The 19,700-nt window shown below is 37.5% G+C and overlaps 1 long non-coding RNA gene and 1 pseudogene across 1 annotated transcript; one reads left to right on the forward strand and one right to left on the reverse strand.

Annotated features, from left to right (window-relative positions):
• Nucleotides 1–880: 880 nt before the first annotated feature.
• LOC103419441 (uncharacterized) lies at nt 881–5,340 on the reverse strand (annotated as a pseudogene).
• A 9,656-nt stretch (nt 5,341–14,996) lies between these two features.
• LOC139195200 (uncharacterized) lies at nt 14,997–15,732 on the forward strand. Its single transcript, XR_011579839.1, has 2 exons — nt 14,997–15,488; nt 15,593–15,732. It is a non-coding gene; the product is annotated as an uncharacterized lncRNA (long non-coding RNA).
• The last annotated feature ends 3,968 nt before the right edge of the window (nt 15,733–19,700 follow it).

A 19,700-nucleotide genomic window follows, 5' to 3' on the forward strand; every position in this document is an offset into this window, starting at 1 on the left:
GGTTCAAATTTCAAATTGTGCATGGTTTATTATTGGGTGTTTTAACGAAAAGTTCACCGTACAGTTCATTTTAACGAAAAATCATATTTTTACACTAAAAAGTCAAATTTCATACTGTTTATTTTACTCTTTATTTTGTTCTTATCGTTAAAACTCAAAATTTTCAAACCATTTTTATTAGTTTTCCTTTTATTGAATTTCAAATTTTGATAAAGAGGAAACAAGATTGGATTCAATCGGATCCAATTACGTCTCTATGGCCTCCGATAATCCATTCGAAGCCTTGTCGCTAGACGCGTACGACTGTCATTCACGTTGCTAGTTATCCACCGTCAAGGTCGTTTGTCCCAAGAAGGAAAATTCAATCCGGCAAATCGTTGAACAGATGAAAATTGGATTGGATGATTTGGATCACTAACTTTGGGGTGAGCCGGGTGACTGAAATAGATCTTGAAACCCTACTAGTAATTCTTATATTTTTAGTAGAAAACCAACGGCACGCAAAACTTGCCATGGTAAGATGCAGAGGTTACCATTAAAATTTACAAAATCGAAAACTAAGGGGGGTGTATTCAATTAAGATTTTGAGATATTTTAATTCTTTTAATGAATATAAGGGTATTCAATCGGAATTTTAAGTGATTCTCTAAAATTTAGTGTGTATTCAATCAGGATTTTAAGATAGTTTATTAAAATCCTTAGAAATCTGAGCGTATTCAATTAGAATTTCAAAGAAGTTTATAACATTCAAAGTGTATTCAATTAGAATTTGATTTTAAAGAATTTGAAAAAGTTAAGGAATTAGAGGGAATTAGAGAGATTTTGTAGTGTAGTTTAAGCATCTACAAATCTCACCTCTTCCCATAAGATTTCGAGAGAATTAAATTAAAATTTTACATGGAATTTCTACAAATCAATTAAACTCTATAAAAATCCATTGAAATCTCTCAAATTTCTCAAATTCCTAATTGAATACACCCCCTAAAATCGGAAGAACTTGCATTGAAGTAATGTTGATTCAGTATGCGAGACAACGCTAGTGCCAGAGCAGCTCAACCTGGAAGCCTGCTCCAGAAACCGGACTAGTTACAGATTGCAACCGCACGGATCCTGCATTACAATGGAACTGGAATTATGATTTGATGAAAATTCCTTCTGATACATGGAGAAGTTGAAACCGGTAAAAGAAAGGTGCATCTGATCCGGTATGTGCTGCCAGTAAATTGTAAACTGACCCGATTTCCACCTTGGATCGCTGGCACTCCATTCCATCTGTATGAGCTGCAACCGTTGCCTCATGAACCAACTATGAAGCCTCGCCAAAGCGTACCAACCACTGCCATTTCTATCATGGAACATGGATCTATCTTTCAATAACGCGTCTGCTGTTTCTAAATTCTTCAGGTCCCCTGTCCTTGTCCCTCCCATATTCATTAACCCTTCCACTCTGCTGCTTTCCAAATCCTTCTCTCCTAGGTCCCTTGAATTTATGTGCATCGTCCCCTCTGTTACTCATTCTTTGCCCATCAAAATCGTTCCCTCGATATCCTTTGTTATTACTGCGAGATCCTCGTGCTGATCTATCAAAATCACCATTGAACGAGTTCCTCCCACGACCATTTCCAAATCCTTCTCTTCTAGGACTGTTGAAACTCCGAGTATCACTACCTCTGTTACTCATTCTCGGCCCATCAAAATCATTCCCTCGAAGCCCTCTATTATTACCACGAGACCCTCGTGTTGATCCATCAAAATCATCGTTGGAAGAGTTCCTCCTTCCACCCTTCATTCCATTGGATTCAAATTGTGTCTCTCTGGTAAAGTTAGGGCCGCCACGGCCTTTGAAATTGTTTTCTTTATTCCTTCTAGGCCTATTTTTATGAGATTGAAAACCATTGTCTGATTCTGAACCAGAAACTGAATCATCTTCCATATCGAAGTTTCCTCTCCTCTGAAAACCTTTTCTCTTAGAATCCAAATTATTTGATCTACCTCGCCTGGCTCCAAAGTTTTGATCTAGATCATCATCCGACAGCCCAAGTTCATCATCAGAACCGAAGCTAAATCTCTTGGATGGACCAGGTGTAGTTCTACCCCTACCTCTTGATCTAGAATCAGCAACATGACTAGATTTCCAGTTGGGATGGACTGAAAGCTCTTTGTCAAAATCTACATCAAGTTCATCATCATCCGAGACAGAGAATGCTGCCCTTTGACGTGTAGGCTTAAATGGCTTATTGTATGAAGACGACTTTGTTCTTCGACGACCTTGTAAGCTATTGTCAGAGTTTTCAATGTCTTCAGATTCGGACCCTTCAAACTCAGAAAAATCAATTGAAGCATCCTGTGCTGAAGTTTTATTGTGAGTGTCTAACTCGTAATTGTCAATATCATCATCTTCATCATCGAAATCATCAAACCCTCTCCCTGGCCTAATAGTATCAGCATCGAAGTATTCTTCATTGTTGCCCCTTGGTACTCTGCTATCTTTACTCAAATTGTTTTCACGGTGTCCAAAATCTTGTCCTTGAGCCTGGTTACCAAGAGAATTTTCATCCCTCACTGAAGAATCTGCATACTCAAAAGCAGCAACATCTGCTCCATCTGACTCATTGTCATCAAAATTAAAATTCCAGGCATTAGCGTCCCCATGAAGAACTGCCGTCTTCCCCATTCTTGTCCTAGGGCCACGCTGCACTTCTTGCACTTTGTTCTCCAGGTATTCATCCGGTGGGCGCTTGCAATCACAATGAAAACATGCCATATTTCTCCTATAATTTAAGAAATTGCACCTGCCATATAACAAGACATAAGGAAATCAATAATCTCATAAACTAAAACTAAAATAATTATGTATTTGAGGATGAGATATAAAAGATCATGGGAAAGCCAACAGCCGAAAAATGCCAGGTTTCGAAAAGATGACAGCCGAGTAATTAATTAAGATCAATTCAAATCTATTAAGAGCACTGCACATAAATTTTAAAAGTACTAGAATGATGTCTTACCCAGGGCACTCCCATTCTCCTGGAAGCAGTTGTCTCTTTGGACGTTTGGCATCACATTGGAGGCAGATGTTGTTCTTGGCAAAATTCATGAAATCGCACCTGATACCAGCATTCAAGATCGTGAGCAAATTCTAGAAATCACAACTTTCATTACAACAAAACTTCCGAGAACATATTAGCTAATTCAATTCAACCATGCTTCTTAACAAAAAAATTATCAATGAGCTAAGTCAATGGAAAGCCATTTATGGGATATAAACAACATAACTATTAACTATTCCTCAAAGAAAGTCCCATTATTCTGGTCCAAAGAACTTCTAATGATGCCTAAAAGCTTGGTTCGTAAAATATTAGACCTGGCAGAGAAATTTTCCCAAGGAAAGTGTCATATAAAACGTACATGTATTTTCCAAAAAATCACCACCAAAGTATTAATTGTACAAAACAAATAAATTTGGCCACAATCCAGAAGAATAAAACTAAAAATTAGAAGAAACATACTTCGAGCACAGCCAGTCCCCTTTTTTCATCTCAATGTCATCCCGTCCAACTCGTCTTCTTGGAGGGGGAGGAGGCTGCTTTACTTTTGGTGGTGGCTTTTTGATTACTGGAGGTGGAAGATTAGGATCTATTGGAACTGCACTCAGCTTGACAACCTGATGAAGCAACTTACGGACCAGTCTTGACAGATTTTTGTTTCACAAGTGACTTATTGACCAATGATCCATTAACAGGATCAAATCCATAAGTCAATAAAACACGCATTATATCAATAGTTCGTGCCTCATCCTCTTTGTTAGTAATCAGAGATGCTCTTTCACAAGAATTCCTTAAACTGCAGGAACTGCAAACCTGGCATATGAATGAATACTTATTACTTGAAAATGCTAATTAAGCAATCATATCTATGTGACAAATAAATACGAGGGTGAGGCCAAATAAAATACCTTTCAGATGTTACATTTTCCAATATAGGGCATGGCACAATATCAACAAATGTGAAGAGAAATTCTCAAACGATCTCTCTTTACTTGATAGTCAATGGAAAATCATTTATAATATGCCAATAGCAACCATCCTATTTACTTACTCAGACCTCAAATGGTAAAGCCATACTTATGACATAAGAGATTAGACTCCAGAGTCAGAGCTACGCAAATGATCTCAGCAGTTAGATGTAAGTTTTATAAGCTTGCAATACAAGGAATTATTTTAAGTAATGCTCACATCTCCTTCATCAAGATGGGCATGCTTCCTTAATAGTTTTGATGAGAAAACCACCTTCTTGTCCGTACTCGGGCATCCAAAACCCACCAAAACCTGAATATCCTGTCTCGACAAGGACCTGAAATTACTCTACTGTCTCAGAACTTCTCAACCATAGTCGCATTAAACGCACCATACGAAGACCAACACATGCTTAAGCAACAGCTACTTATACAGAAGAGAGCAAATTGAGCACTTATAGGATCATTCCATCAATTAATCGAAAAGAAACAGACTTTTAATCATAACACTACTCCATTCACTCAAATTGTGCACTTTTATAAGCTTGCAGTCATGATTTGTTTTGCATACAACCAAACTAAAACACCATTTTCTTTAGCATTACCTTATGATATCGAATCGGTCCTTCCCGAAATTAAGACACGCTGTGTGGACAGCCTTGAAATCCTTGAAATCAATACCTCGGGCATCTTCCTCCGCTGGAAAAACAGCTTCAGAGGGATCAAAGCCGATATCTTGGACCATTCTGTCCTCGTCCACCCTCCTATGATCAAAGTAGTTCTGCTGCACCAGCCTCTCCATCAGTTCAATCCACTCCGGCCACGGGTGCACCACCTCCACCACCTGCTTCTCCACCCTCTCCGGCCCGGTTGAAACCGATACAGAATCGACCAAATGAGCATCATTTCCACTCTGATTGCCAACTCCCATCCCTAATTCCGGGTCAATTTGGGACTTTTTTGATTCACGCCAAGCTCTGATTTTCTGGAGGGTCTGATCCTTCTCGGAGCTTTCTTTCTCGATGGCGTCGATTTGGTCGAAGACGAAGCTCAGGCGAGCGGAGAGGGAGGAGGGTTTTGGGTCCGCGGAGGAGATTGGGGTTGGGGAGGTGGAGAAGGGTTTAAGGAGAGACAGGAGAACCGGAGGGGGTTTTGGGTTTTGGGAACAGCGAGATAGGCGTTTGAGGAGGAGCAGGGAATATGGAGTCTGTGCCATTCTTAGAGAGAGAGAGAGAGCTCAAATCCTTAAACCCTCCATGGACGACGAGTGGGAGGGAGAGCAAGGAGAGGACGAAGGTAAGCTTAAACCCTACAATGGACTATATTTTTGGACAACCTACAGTGGGCTTTTTTTGGAATAAGAAAATGACTGATTTGGGCTTGATTTGTAATTAAGGTTAAAACTTGTATACAGGGAGATTCAAGATTTGACGAGACGTTCAAAATATTAAATTCTTTGAGTGGTGATATTCCTATCCCGATGTCTTATTTCCTCACTCACCATTTAATGAAAATGTTAATAACATATTTATCCTTTTAAAAGAAGACTCTTAAACCCCTATTTCATTCAGTACTAAAATAATAAATAAATAATGGTGGGTGGGATGTGATATCTTTGGTGGAAAGAGGTTGGGAAAGATTTGGGTTAGAATCGATGGAAATGTTGGAGGAAGGAATGGGCGTGTGCTAGATGAAGGCGAGAAACTTCAATAGAGAAAAAATAGAATTGGGTGTGAGATCTGCGGTTTTGACAAAAAAAAGGAGGAAGAAGAGTGGTTTGGGGATTCCGGGTTTTTGCGTCATTAGGTGTGAAGGAGATGATGAATGTCTAGGTCTTAGGTCTTGCATTTTCTTTCATTTTTTATATATTTATTTATAATATTATTTAAAGATATATCAGAGTTATTTAAAAAATTATATATTATGGTTATTTTGGGAATAATGGTGGGTGGGGAAATAACATTTTACTTTTTTAATTTTATATGGTGGGTGGGATTATCATGTGGGTGGGAAAATAGGACACTGGGGTGGGTTTAGTAGCACTTAATTTTTTTTGTACTATTGAATAATTCGACTTTTTATATATTAAAATAGTGCATTTGTATTTGTCTTCAATAGTTCGCACCCAGAGTTCTAAAAATCGGCCAAGGCATTAGGCGGTGAAGGCCCGTCCCAATTTTGGGCAAATCGTTTCGAAAAATCAGTCTGGAGCTAGGCCGGCTTGACAGTCCTAGGCGAAGGGCTAGGCGGTCATAGGCCATTTTTTTTAAATATTTTTTTTATTTTTTAATTAATTGTGTGCTTTTTTTCTTTTTTTGGTTTCATGGTGGTATACTTATGGAAATGGTGTACCTAATTTACAAATGATGGATTTACTACAAGTTCATCCAATAGTGAAACGAATTGGAGCACTTTTGAAGGTATACATACAAAGAAAAGAAATAAACTAGATACAATAAGGTTAAATAATTTAGTCTATGTCCAATTCAATGCAAGGATCATGAACAAGAATAATTTAGTCTATCATCCAAATCCTCCTCATTATGATTATATGCTTACTGTTTTTTAAATATTGAACTTTTTGGATGTATATAATTTGTGTATTATTCTACTTTTATTTTTGCATTTTATCAATCTACAAGTATAGTTTTTTTTTAGGTGTAAATAGGCACTTATTTACAAGATATATAATCAATTTACATAAATCCGTCTAGGCGCTAGGTCCTTCCCCGCCGTCCGACTAGCGTCTAGTGATTTTTAGAACCTTGTTCGAACCTAGTGTTTGATTAGCGGTAGCGAAAGTTTAATATCCCGGGATAAGATTGGGATATTATTAAAATTAATATATGATTAGATATTTGATTATAGTCATTTGACTAGATATTCACGTTCGTAAATAGGCAAAAGATAAATAGGAAAACTAATGAAAATGACTTGAAAACTTTGAGTTTTAATGATAAGGACAAAATAAAGGGTAAAGTGAATAGTACCAGGATTGACTTTTTAGTGTAAAAATGTGGTTTTTCGTTAAAGTGAACAGTACCGGGTGCTTTTCGTTAAAATTCCCAAAATAAATAGAATGAATGAGATATAGAAAAGACGCGAAGACAGAGTAGAGTGGAGGTGGAGGAAAGTGTTTTCACGTGTTCAAAAAGGTTTTCGTCGACATAAATAAAGTAAAATTCAGAAATTGTTTTATGATTTAATTCTATTGATCTCAGTTATATTAAGTGATTTTCACGCATCATTTTTACCTTCTTGCACAATCTTCTTTCTTTTTAGTCATTGAACTGAATAAATTGAACAAAATAACGATAATTAAACAAAAGTGCATAAAAATATGTATGTTTATCATTTAACTTTTCATCCAATAACTAACCCCAAAGACAAGCATTGCCAAGTGCTTATAGTAATAATTGTATATTAACCCGGATATGCAATGGGATCACAAGGATCGTTTTATAATTGAAACTTAAACATCGAAGACGAGTTAACTGACTTAGAATTTACTTAATTTTTTCATTTTGCTCCATAAGATTTGTATGTAAAACAAGAAGAAGAAAATTTTTAGTATGATGGGAATACGACGTGTTGTATTAAGTATCATAATACAAATAATTAGATACTTGAAAATAAATTCAAATAATTATATTCTGACATTTAATATGCCGAACCGTGTTTCTATTGTATTTAAAATTTCTCGACAACAAAAACGGTTGCCGTACGTAGGCCTTGGAGTCATGCACGAGTCAAGCCATGCAGTCCTCCAAGTCTTCCTTGCTACTGGGACTGTTGGATGTATTGGGCAGTGTGACACTGATACACGTTGGACTGGTCACGTCCATTGTTAATTAATACAATGTCAATTTTCCATGAGTATTTTTCGCGTAATATCTGTCCCATGCAACAAGCCCCTCTCCCTCTTATTAATAACCACCCAAGAAGCTTTCTTACGACTAATGCGCCAAGTTGATGACATTACTCGTTTATTATGCGCTAAGTTGATGGTCTTATTCGTTGAATAAACAAACTTAGAAAGTAATTCACCTGTCTAATACATGCTTAATAGACATAGCATTATACATTAAATAAACATTAGTTGTGTATTTAAAAAGTGATTCACTTCTCTAAAAATGCTTGTAACATAATAAATTAGTGACAAGAGAACAACTCTCCCATCTCTCTCTCTCTCACACTCTCTCTCTCTCTCTCTCTCTCTCTCTCTCTCTCTCTCTCTCTATTTTTGGTTTTTTCTAAAAGATATTTGAAGTATACCAAGAGAACAACTCTCCCATCTCTCTATCTCTCTCTCTCTATTTTTGGTTTTTTCTAAAAGATATTTGAAGTATACCAAATTTGGTTTCATTTGCTTATGACAATTTGATTGTGAAACACTGTAATTTTACTAGAAGCAAACTATTTTTTCCACCATGAAGCCATCCATGATCCACGAAGAACTGTTAGGCATGTACGTGCCGTATATTTACTTGGAATAATGACTGCAGTTTTCTGCAACACACCCACCACCCTGTTGGCAATTTAAAATTTAAAAGTGGAGATGCTATATATCTTTTCCATACGAACAACCTCTTCGAAATCATCAAACAGCAAAGACCCATCCACTATTGAATTAAGGTAAAAGTTTATATAATTTCCACCAAACATAGATATTGGAACAAACCTTATAGGGGGTGTTTGTTTGCCCTTATTAAGTGGGACTGAACTAGACTGGACCAACTGTTAGTTTAATACCCTGTTTGTTCCGTGCTGGGATTAACATTAATGAGACTAAAGGGGACTCGCATGGACAAAATCCTTCACTAAGAGGTCTTAGCAAGACCCCCCAATAACCATGGGACTGCTAAGACCTCTCTCTGCTACTGCTTGCGTTGCTAGCTTTCTGTCCTCACTCCGAAATCACACCACCAGACCACCACACTTTCTCCCTCTCTCCTCATCCTGCTAGACTACGGGAACCCAGTCACCAACGTCTCGCGAACCCAGTCACCAAAATTTTGCCTTCACGCCGACAAACCCACAACCCAACTCCCTACTTACTTCTCGACGAACCCATAACCCATATTTCCTCTATTTGCTTCAAGAAGGAACAATTGATTCAATATGCGGAATTGGGTTCTCCATTTTTGTCAATTGAACTCGAACCAGACCCAGAGAACAAAGATAACGATCTCAACCTCAAGGACTTAGAATCTGAAAACAATCTCCACAATTTCAGATCCATCCGCTATACCGTAGCTCCCGCGCCAAGCTGTTTCAGGTGAAACAAAATAAATACAAAGTTTCATAATTTGAAGAAAAAGAAGAAGGCTAAAGTAATTTGAAGTCAGTCGGGAAAAAAATGGGTAGGAGTAAGTGATTGGAGGTGAAACGGGACAGAAAAGAGAAAGAGGAAAGAGACAGTGGTACAGAAAAGGGTAGAGAAAGGGGGGGGGGGATGCAGTGGCTGGAGAAAAAAATTGAGAAGGAAGATGATTGAGAATTTGCCCAGAATAAAAAGATGGAAAATGATTCTAGAAATGAAAAAGATAATTTAATAATAAAATATTAATATATATAGATTAAATGAATAATAAAATATTGTAAATATAGATTAAATGAATAATTTAATATAATATATGAGTCCTGTTTTTTAGTCCGATACAGCACCCAACGTTTCACTAAATCAGTCCAAGATAGTCCTTGAAGTTAGTCCAGTCCAAGATAGTCCGATGTAATAAACGTACCGTTAAGATCTGGGACAGTTTGAATTAGAACTATTTGAAAATGGATGAGAGCAAGTGACGAACGGAACAAAGAATTCAGTCACTTATATTTGTTTTGAAAAAAAAGTCACAAAAATTAAAGTATGCAATATTCTATACTTCACTGTCACGAACACGAAGTGATGAAGTGAAAATGACACTGTGGAATATGGATGATGTTGCTCTCGAGGATTGGGAAAACTGAGGCGCATGCAGCGATTTTTTGCTTTTGATTTGAGTTGCCTAAGGTCTTAATAATTATTAGGCTAAATCGCCAAAATGGTCTCTGAGATTTGCATAACTCATCACTTTAGTCCCTGAGATTCCAAATCGATAAAAGTGGTCCCTGAGATTGTCCACCATCCATCATTTTGGTCTTTCCGTTAAAAACTGCGTTAAGTGTCCCAGAACTATTGGCCGGAAGTTTGAGCAATTTTCAAAGCTTCGTAACTCAATCGTTTCTTAACCATATTCGACCTATAATATATTAAAATGAAGATAGGAAAGTGTAGAATAAAATTATACCTATTTCGAAGCCCAATGGTTGCCGGAGATGATCGTAAAACAGCCTTAAATTTGATTGGTCCGAGTGAAAACTTGAAAACTCGCCGGAAACTGGGTAAACTTAAACATTCATAACTTCTTCAATACTAAACGAAATCAAGTGATTCAAAAACGAAAATCATACTTCTCGATGAGATGAAGAGAATGATACCTTTTTCCACTGCTAACTCGCCGTGGTTTGGCCGGAAAACGGCTCGAAAGTGGTTGTCTTAGTCTCGAGTTAGCCACTTTCAAGCCATTTTCCGGCCACAACACGACGATCTAGCAATAGAAAAATGTACCATTCTCTTTGTCTCATCGAGAAGTATTATTTTCATTTTTGAATCACTTGATTTCGTTGAGTATTGAAGAAGTTATGAACGTTTAAAGTTTACCCAGTTTCTGGCGAGTTTTCAAGTTTTCGCTCGGACCAGTCAACTTTGAGGCTATTTTTGGCCATCTCCGGCAACCATTGGACTTCGAAATAGGTATAATCTTATTCTACACTTTCCTATCTTCATTTTAATATATTATGGGTCGAATGTGGTTAAGAAACGATTGAGTTATGAAGCTTTGAAAATTGCCCAAACTTCTGGTCAAGAGCTCCGGGATACTTAACGGAGTTTTTAACGGAATGACCAAAATGATAGATGGTGGACAATCTCAGGGACCACTTTTATCGATTTGGAATCTCAAGGATCAAAGTGATGAGCTATGCAAATCTCATGAATCATTTTGGCGATTTACCCTAATTATTATTTCTTTTCTCTAATAAATTAATTAGAGACAAGGAAGCAAACACAATATGTACGTGGTTCACTCAGATTGGCTATGTACACGGAGTAGAGGAGTTCTCATTAATTGTGAAGGGTTTACACAAGTACATAGGTTTAAGCTCTCCTTTAGTGAGTACTAGTTAATGATTTAGTACAAATGACATTAGGAAATATTGTGAGAGAATGATCTCTATTTATAGGGGATAGTTTCTAGTTTCATTCTGACATTGACACGTGTCGTGTTGTGATTGGCTTCTGATGTTGACATGTGTCGCGCTATGATTGGTAAATCTCATTCGGCAAATCTCCTAGCTCGGCGACTTGAGTTAAAACATGCTTAAAATCATTACAATAATAAATCGAAAATCTAACCATGAGCTTGTGGCCCAACGGTAAAGGATGGATTGGATTGCGAGAGTTTTTTCAAATTAAAAAATGGAGATCTTGGGTTCAAAACCCGCTGCTGGTGTGGAAACCAAACTTGTGGACATGGGGAGGTTGAAATACCTTTGTGAGTTTTCCCGACCCTCGGTAGGGGTGGATAACCGTGGCTTGCTACTAGTTGTTCCCCTTAAAAAACAATCAAAAATCAAAAATAAAAAAAACTCCGAGGCCCATTCCTTTTGTAATGATTTTGTTGCGGGTATGATGGGTTTAGGGTTTATTATTAGCATGAAAAATATGCACACATATGTACCAAAAACTCTAAACTCTAAACCTTGGCCGCAAAGTGAGCATTTTGGTTTATTTGAATTTTTCATTGAATCTTTCCATCTAGGCGTGGCTTTGTCTATTGTTTGATCGTCTCATTAAACTTTCGTTCACAATTTTGTCTCATTAAATTTATGTTAATCCAATGCTTATTGAAACGACATTATACTTATTATTATTTTACTTGAAACGATATTGTGCACTTGCAATTATCACATAAGTTAAGGCTCCTTGTAACTCAAATATAGCTTAGCCATGATCTCATGATCTATATGTGATTCCATACTATAATTTTAGAAAAATGATTTTTCCACACTATTTTTAGCCTCTTATACATCATTATTTAATTTTGATTGGGTAAATTACATGAAATTACCTCAACTATTGGGTCATTAACAATTTCATATCTCATCATTAAAAAGTTTCAATGTCATACCTTATATTCGAATTTGTTGCAATGTCATACATTTCGTCAGTTGTCTGTCAATTCCTCTGTTAAATACTGACGTGTCATGAGGCGGGACCCACTTTCTATTAAAAAAATTAATTAAAAAAAATAGTAACTAAATATTAAAAAAAAAAACAAAACAAAAAACAAAATCCAAACCCAAATCCCATCCCTCCTCCCCCCTTTCCCATCTTCCCCATCCGTCCCCCACCCCACTTCCAAACCCATAACCCCACCCCCTCCTCCCTCACAACCCCCCCTTTCTCCCTCCCTCTCCTCCACTCTCTTCACCACCCCTCATATTCAAAACTTTAAAAAAAAAAAAAAAAAAAAAAAAAAAAAAAAAACCAGTTGAGGTGGTCTAACTTTGACGGGAAGGAAGGGTTCGGTGGGGTGTGACGATCTGGGTTTAGATTTGTTTCTGATTTTTTTTTTTTTTTTGAATGGGAGGGGAAGGTGAAGAGAGTGGAGGAGAGAGAGGTGGTTGGGAGGCTCGGGAGGGAGAAAAGGGGGGTTGCGGGGGAGGTGGGGGTGGGGTTCTGGGTTTGGAAGGGGGGATAGATGGGGAAGATGGGAAGGGGTGATGGGTTTTCACGGGGTTGGGGGGGGGGATGGGTTTTCGCCCTGGGGAATGGGTTTGGGTTTTTTTTTTTTTCTTTATTTAATTTTTTAATTTTTTATTAATTTTTTTAATAGAAAGTGGATCCCATCAACAAATTCGAAGATAAGGTATGACATTAAAACTAAGGGGGGATAGATGGGGAAGATGGGAAGGGGTGATGGGTTTTCACGGGGTTGGGGGGCGGGGGATGGGTTTTCGCCCGGGGGAATGGGTTTGGGTTTTTTTTTAAATTTTTTATTTAATTTTTTAATTTTTTATTAATTTTTTTAATAAAAAGTGGATTCCGTCAACAAATTCGAAGATAAGGTATGACGTTAAAACTTTTTAAAGACGAAGTATGATACTATTAATGATCCAACATTAAGATAGTTTTATGTAATTTACTTATTTTGATTTATTTATTTTAATTACTACGTAAAAAAAGTATATGAAAAGTTGGAATATGTGTGCGTGTCAAAGTCACTCCCTACTGTTATTCCTAGCAGTAACCAAAGAGGCAAGTTACTGGCATATTTTTTACCTCTGCGTATATTGATGATACCTAGGTAATCAGAAGAGTGCATATCTTGACCGTCCAATACGATTAGTACAAAGTTGTTCAAATCCAACGGTTGGGATGATGATATACATGCAGACGAGTACTGATGCAGAACTGTTCCTGGCATTAACTGTTTGGATCATTGGTTGTCTTTTGCTTTCAGCAGAATAAGTTCTTTGCATCTTGGCTCTAGGCATGCGTCAAATCTTTGCAGCACGGTTACGATCTCCTCCAAAGATTTCATACAACTAAAGAAAGCTTTACTGTTCTTCCCGTCCGAAGAGAGAAAGAAAGTTTTTGATAGCTCTATTTTTATTTATATATTTATCTTTCATTGACATGACCGATGAAATGACACTCATAAATAAAGATTGTTCGTACGTTCACGAAAAAATGAAGATCGCGAGAAATCTAACTTATGATAATGTAAAGGAGAATGATTCTTTTCTCTTTATATTTCGCATTCCCTCATGCTCTTATTTGAATGGTATGTTGACTTTTATATAGAAGTAGAAAGTTGAAAGTGAGAAAGGAGAAGAGAGGAGGAAAAAGGATTTGAGGAGAAGAAAATCTTATTCCGGGTTTAAAACCAATCCATGAATATATGATTCCTACATATAACCATTAATTGTTGGACTAAAATCCTTAAATGACAAGGATTAGCTTTATTATTATTATATTTTAATTACATTAGGATTATTTCCACATCAGAGGGTTATTAAATCCTATATATATGGTAATCTTTACCCACAATTAGTCCAACGAGTTAATAATCTACACTAATCATGTTTTCTATAAAGCTGGTCATCTATACGGTGTCCTATTAACCCGTTTTCTATGAACTGGTCTTACACACACACACACACACACATCAATGTTACAATGATCTTATACCTTTTTTTTATTTTTTATGATTTATAAGTATTTGTAAGTATGTAGTCAATACTCATACATGTTAAACTTAAAAATTCACTCTACGTGACGAGACTTGTTGAGAGTTAAAAAACTCCTTAAGTTAAGATTTAAAAGACAGGTTGAAAGTATGAAAATTTATCATACATAAAAAGACATGTTGAAAGTATACATCTTACGTCGAAAAAACTGTATATATATTTATAAATAATTAGAATACTCTTCCATATTACTTACTAACTAATTTATGATGGGACCTCACTATCTTAGCATATAATTAATCTAACTTAGATGCGTACAACGTGTGTCCTTGCTCTACTACGTGTCCTCGCTATGTTATAACTAATGTATCATAATTTGAATTTGCCCTACTTAAACATGTGCTCCACTATATAAGGAAGCAAGAAGGGGAAGGATTGAAGCAGCCCTTCACGGAAGGTAGAGCTAGATACTGATGGAGGACGGAGCTCCTTTTAGTCCAATTCGGAGGGCTGAGGAGTGGCAAGAGCTGCCATCTCATGCATTTGGCTACCCCCTTAACATCTTATTTTTCCAACCCTAGCCCTCTGCACGAATGTTAAGGGTTTGGCCTGGTGCATGGCGTGGGAGCAACTCCTTCCGCTCGCTTTGCCCACCCATTGGACTGAAGGGAGCTCCCCACCAGCGTCGGTTTCATCTCATCACATTTAATTTCAAGATTTTCTTTTCTATGTTGTTTTATGTTGATTTTTGTTCATAGTCTTAAACTTCTATCTGTTGCCTCATCACCCGACGATTCGTCTCACAAACCGGAACTCATGTACTTAAATCGTCATATATCTTATCTACGAAATTTTTTGGTGGGATACCGAATTTTTAACGTTAGTTCTTCGTCATTGTATCTTTAACAAAGATTTAATGGTTAAAAACTTAAGAGTTTAGAAGGCCAAGGAGTATACTAAGTTTTTATTAACTAACGTATTTATGAATCAACTAAAAGGAACTTTAGGTTGTTCAAGTTATACATCTGTTGTTAGTTTGATCCTTTCCTTTGTAATTATACTTATAGTTGCAACTTGACTTGTGTGCGAATAGGGGTGCTAGTAAGGAGAAATTGCCACATGAGTAGTTCTTTGGTTCAAACACTGTTGGCACGAACCTCAGCTCTCGATGGTGTATGCGGTAGTTCAATCATCTATGCTCCTCGAGTTATCGTTGTATACTTACACTTCCTTTATTTTCCTTTATTGACATTTTTGCTGTTTTTTGTTATTAAAACGGTGCAGGTACCGATGGCATAGTGGATGCCGTGTATGCGAAGAGTTATTTAGTACGTTGTCGTAGGTTTCGCCTGTATTTTGTATATATGGGATGGTAATAGTATGGATTGTGTAAAGTATTTATGAATGCGGTTTCTTTGAATCTAGTGACTCTTTCTATTTACGAATGAGGAGAGGTGATTCGAACTGAACAATTGGAATTCTCCCTTTTGCAGTTGAATCTAGCGTTTTTTCTTCTTGTTTATGAATGGGGAGAGGCGATTCAATCTTTGTACCTCCTGTAATATTGAAAAAGAAGTATTACTGGACTAACAAATATTTGGTAGAAATAAAATGCTAACGGGAATTACAAGCTCTTTGCAATCGAATCTCGAGCTTCATTGCACCATATTTTACCAACCATGGTCGGCGATCATCTGAATTGCAGTTCAGTCGGGTGCGTAGTGTTTCAACCAAAATATGCAAATGGACTCAACTAACAACTCAACGTTTTTGCATGAGTAGAACCTGGGGACAATCATCTGCGTGTTATAAGTTTAAGGAAATTAATTAGAACAGTCGTTGGATTTGGTTGGAGTACTCTAACTCCTTCTGACTTTGGATTTTTGGATTGATCCCTCCCATCTAAAGGTCAAGTACCTCCAACATAGCCCACTACAACCTTGACTCACTCGGACTCATAGATTTCGCAAAGTTGTTGATGATTCATTAACACCACACGAAATTGCATGAATAAAATTGCATGTAAAAGTTTCCTCTCCAAGAAACAAAAATGCATGTCACAGTTGGACCTTGATTCTTAGCATTGGACTTCTGCTAACTGAGCAATTACCCTCGGTGTTTAATTCAAACGTTAAAGGCCAGCTCATTGGACGGTATGGACACCATGGTAGTTCCATCCGTCGAGAGTAACTCGGAGGTTGACGACACACCAGCAGGAACGGCCTCGAAAGAGATCTTTATTGGCATAGCCTCACCTGGCCGCACGAGTTAAAATAGTTGTCCGAGTAGTGAACAGGAACGATTCGTGTGTCTTCTCCTTCCTTATGATCTTTCTTCACTCTGTTGTGCTAGGATAGCACTAAACCCGTTGGAACCAACTCAAGCTAACCCACAGGAAATTTATCAAATGAAAATGCAAGAATAAAATATAAAAGACATCAAGATTTTAACGAGGTTCCTCAACAGTCAGTGTAACTGGAGTACGTCCTCGGAGCAGTAGGAACTCACCCAATAATCCACTATCAACCAAATGGAAGTTTACAAAGTGTTGGCAAACTCACAACCCAAAACCCCAATACAACCAATAGCTCTCACACACCAAAGAAACAAATAGAGAGAAATATAATGATTAATTTCTTCTCTATACAAAACTCAAAGCTATTACAACAACAACTACCTTGGTGGATGATTACTAACAAAAAAGATGAGCACTTTCTTCTTCTCTTCAAAGAGGGGTTGCTCCACTTCTATTTTTTCTTCTCTGTTTTTCTGATGCACAATTCTCTTCTCTCTCTCTAATTGCTCCAAAGGCAACAACACAATGTTAAAAACCAAAACTCACGGGTGTTATGGCCAAAACAATTCACCTTAGACAAGGTGCCATGTTTTCCTCCCCAAAACATGGAAGGGACATAATTATTTTGTCTTTTTTCCTTTTGATTTGTTTAATAGCCACTTGGCCACTATTCAACAATCTCCATCTTGGCCAAGTTCCGAAAAACGTCATGATAAGCCAACCAACACAATTAACACAGAACATCACTCCCAAACACTAGCAAGAGAACAACTCATGCCGAGCCAAATGCTCCAAAACTCCTACTGCTCAACGCCTTCATTATATAGGCATAATGTGAGCCAAGTTCAAACAGTGAACAAACTTGGCTACACCAACAACCTTAGTCAACATATCAGCAGGGTTGTCTTTAGTTGGAATCTTCTGGAGAATGATTTCCCCTTCACCAACAATTTCACGAACAAAGTGATAACGCACATCTATGTGCTTGGTCCTCGCATGATGAACCTGATACTTAGCCAAATAAATGGCACTCTGACTATCACAATGTACCTCCACCTGCATCTGATCAACCCCCAAATCTCTAATCAGCCCATGTATCCAAATGACCTCCTTTATAGCTTCAGCAACTGCCATATATTCAGCCTCTGTAGTAGACAAGGCAACAGACGACTGCAAAATGGACCTCCAACAAACTGGCCCTTTAGCCATAGTAAACACATAGCCTGTAGTAGACTTCTTTCCATCTAGATCACCTGCATAATCTGAATCAACATAACCAACTGCAAAATGACCAATACCAGAGTCATCTCTCTCAAAGCATAAACCAACATCTCGAGTACCATGGAGATACCTCAATATCCACTTAGCTGCTTGCCAATGCTCTTTACCTGGATTATGCATATATCGACTCACCATGCCAACTGCATGAGCAATATCCGGTCTAGAGCATACCATCGCATACATCAAACTACCAACCAAATTTGCATATGGTATATTTTTCATTTGCAGCTTCTCTTTATCAGTTTTAGGACACTGTAGAGAACTCAATTTAAAATGAGGAGCCAAAGGGGTACTAACCGGTTTAGTTGAATCATGAACTCCAAACTTCCGAATCAACTTCTCAAAGTATTGTTTTTTATTCAAATTGACCAAACCCTTCTCTCTATCTCTAGTGATCTCCATGCCAAGGATCTTCTTCGCTTCACCAAGATCTTTCATCTCAAACTCATTCTTCATTTGCTTCTTCAATTTCTCAATCTCTTCGACATTTTTTGAGGCAATCAACATATCATCAACATATATCAACAAATAAATGAAAGACCCATCTTGCAACTTCTTGAAGTATACACAATGATCGTATTGACTTCTAGAATAATTTTGGCATCTCATAAATTTATCAAACCTCAAATACCATTGTCTTGGAGATTGCTTCAAGCCATATAGTGATTTCTTCAATTTGCAAAACAAGTTCTCATTCCCTTTCACTATATACCCATCCGGTTGACACATATAAATCTCTTCATTCAAATCACCATGTAGGAAAGCCGTCTTCACATCAAGTTGCACAAGCTCAAGATCATATTGTGCAACAAGAGCTAATATAATACGAATTGAGGAGTGCTTCACAACCGGAGAAAATATTTCATTGTAGTCAATGCCCTCCTTTTGTGCATACCCTTTAGCAACTAATCTTGATTTGAATCTCACATTGCTTTTCTCATCAGCATCTTCCTTCTTGGCATACACCCATTTGCAACCGATAGCTTTCTTGCCATTAGGCAATTTAGCTAACTCCCAAGTCTTGTTCTTCAAGAGAGAATGCATTTCATCACCCATGGCATTACACCACCTCTTCTTCTCCTCACTCTCAATAGCTTCCTCAAAATTGAATGGAATCTCTTCAGTGATAATAGGAAGAGCAAAAGCAACATAGTCACTATACCGAGCTGGCTTGGTAATTTGTCTCTTTCCTCTGTTCTTGGCAATAGACTCTTGAGGTGAAACTTCCTCTTCAACTTGAATGGAATCTTCTAGTTCAACTTCTTCAACATCCTCATGGTCTCCAACTTCTTTACTTGTAGTGGCATCGACATCAGCGGAAATAGGATTTGAAGTACCAGAGGCAACTTTCTCAAGCTCCACCTATTGGACATCTTTCACATTCTTCTCAGAGTCCTTGAACATACTTTCTTCATCAAATGTCACATCTCTGCTGATTACAAGTTTTTTCATCTCTGGGCACCACAACCTGTAACCTTTGACACCACTACTAAAACCAAGAAAGATAGCCTTTTTGGCTCTAGGATCAAGTTTATTTTCAGTCACATGAAAATAAGCAGGTGAACCAAAAATACGGATATAGTCATAATCAGAAGAAGGTTTTCCAGTCCATACCTCCATTGGTGTCTTACCCTGAACAGCAGCTGAGGGTAACCGGTTGATGATGTGACATGCATAATTAACTGCTTCTGCCCAAAATGACTTGCTTAAACCCGACTGAGACAACATACATCTAACCTTCTTAAGCAAGGTTCGATTCAATCCTTCTGCAACTCCATTTTGTTGTGGAGTTCCCCGAACACTGAAATGTCTCAC

Source organism: Malus domestica, chromosome 04 (genome assembly GCF_042453785.1).
Source record: "Malus domestica chromosome 04, GDT2T_hap1".
Classification (NCBI taxonomy): Eukaryota; Viridiplantae; Streptophyta; class Magnoliopsida; order Rosales; family Rosaceae; genus Malus; species Malus domestica.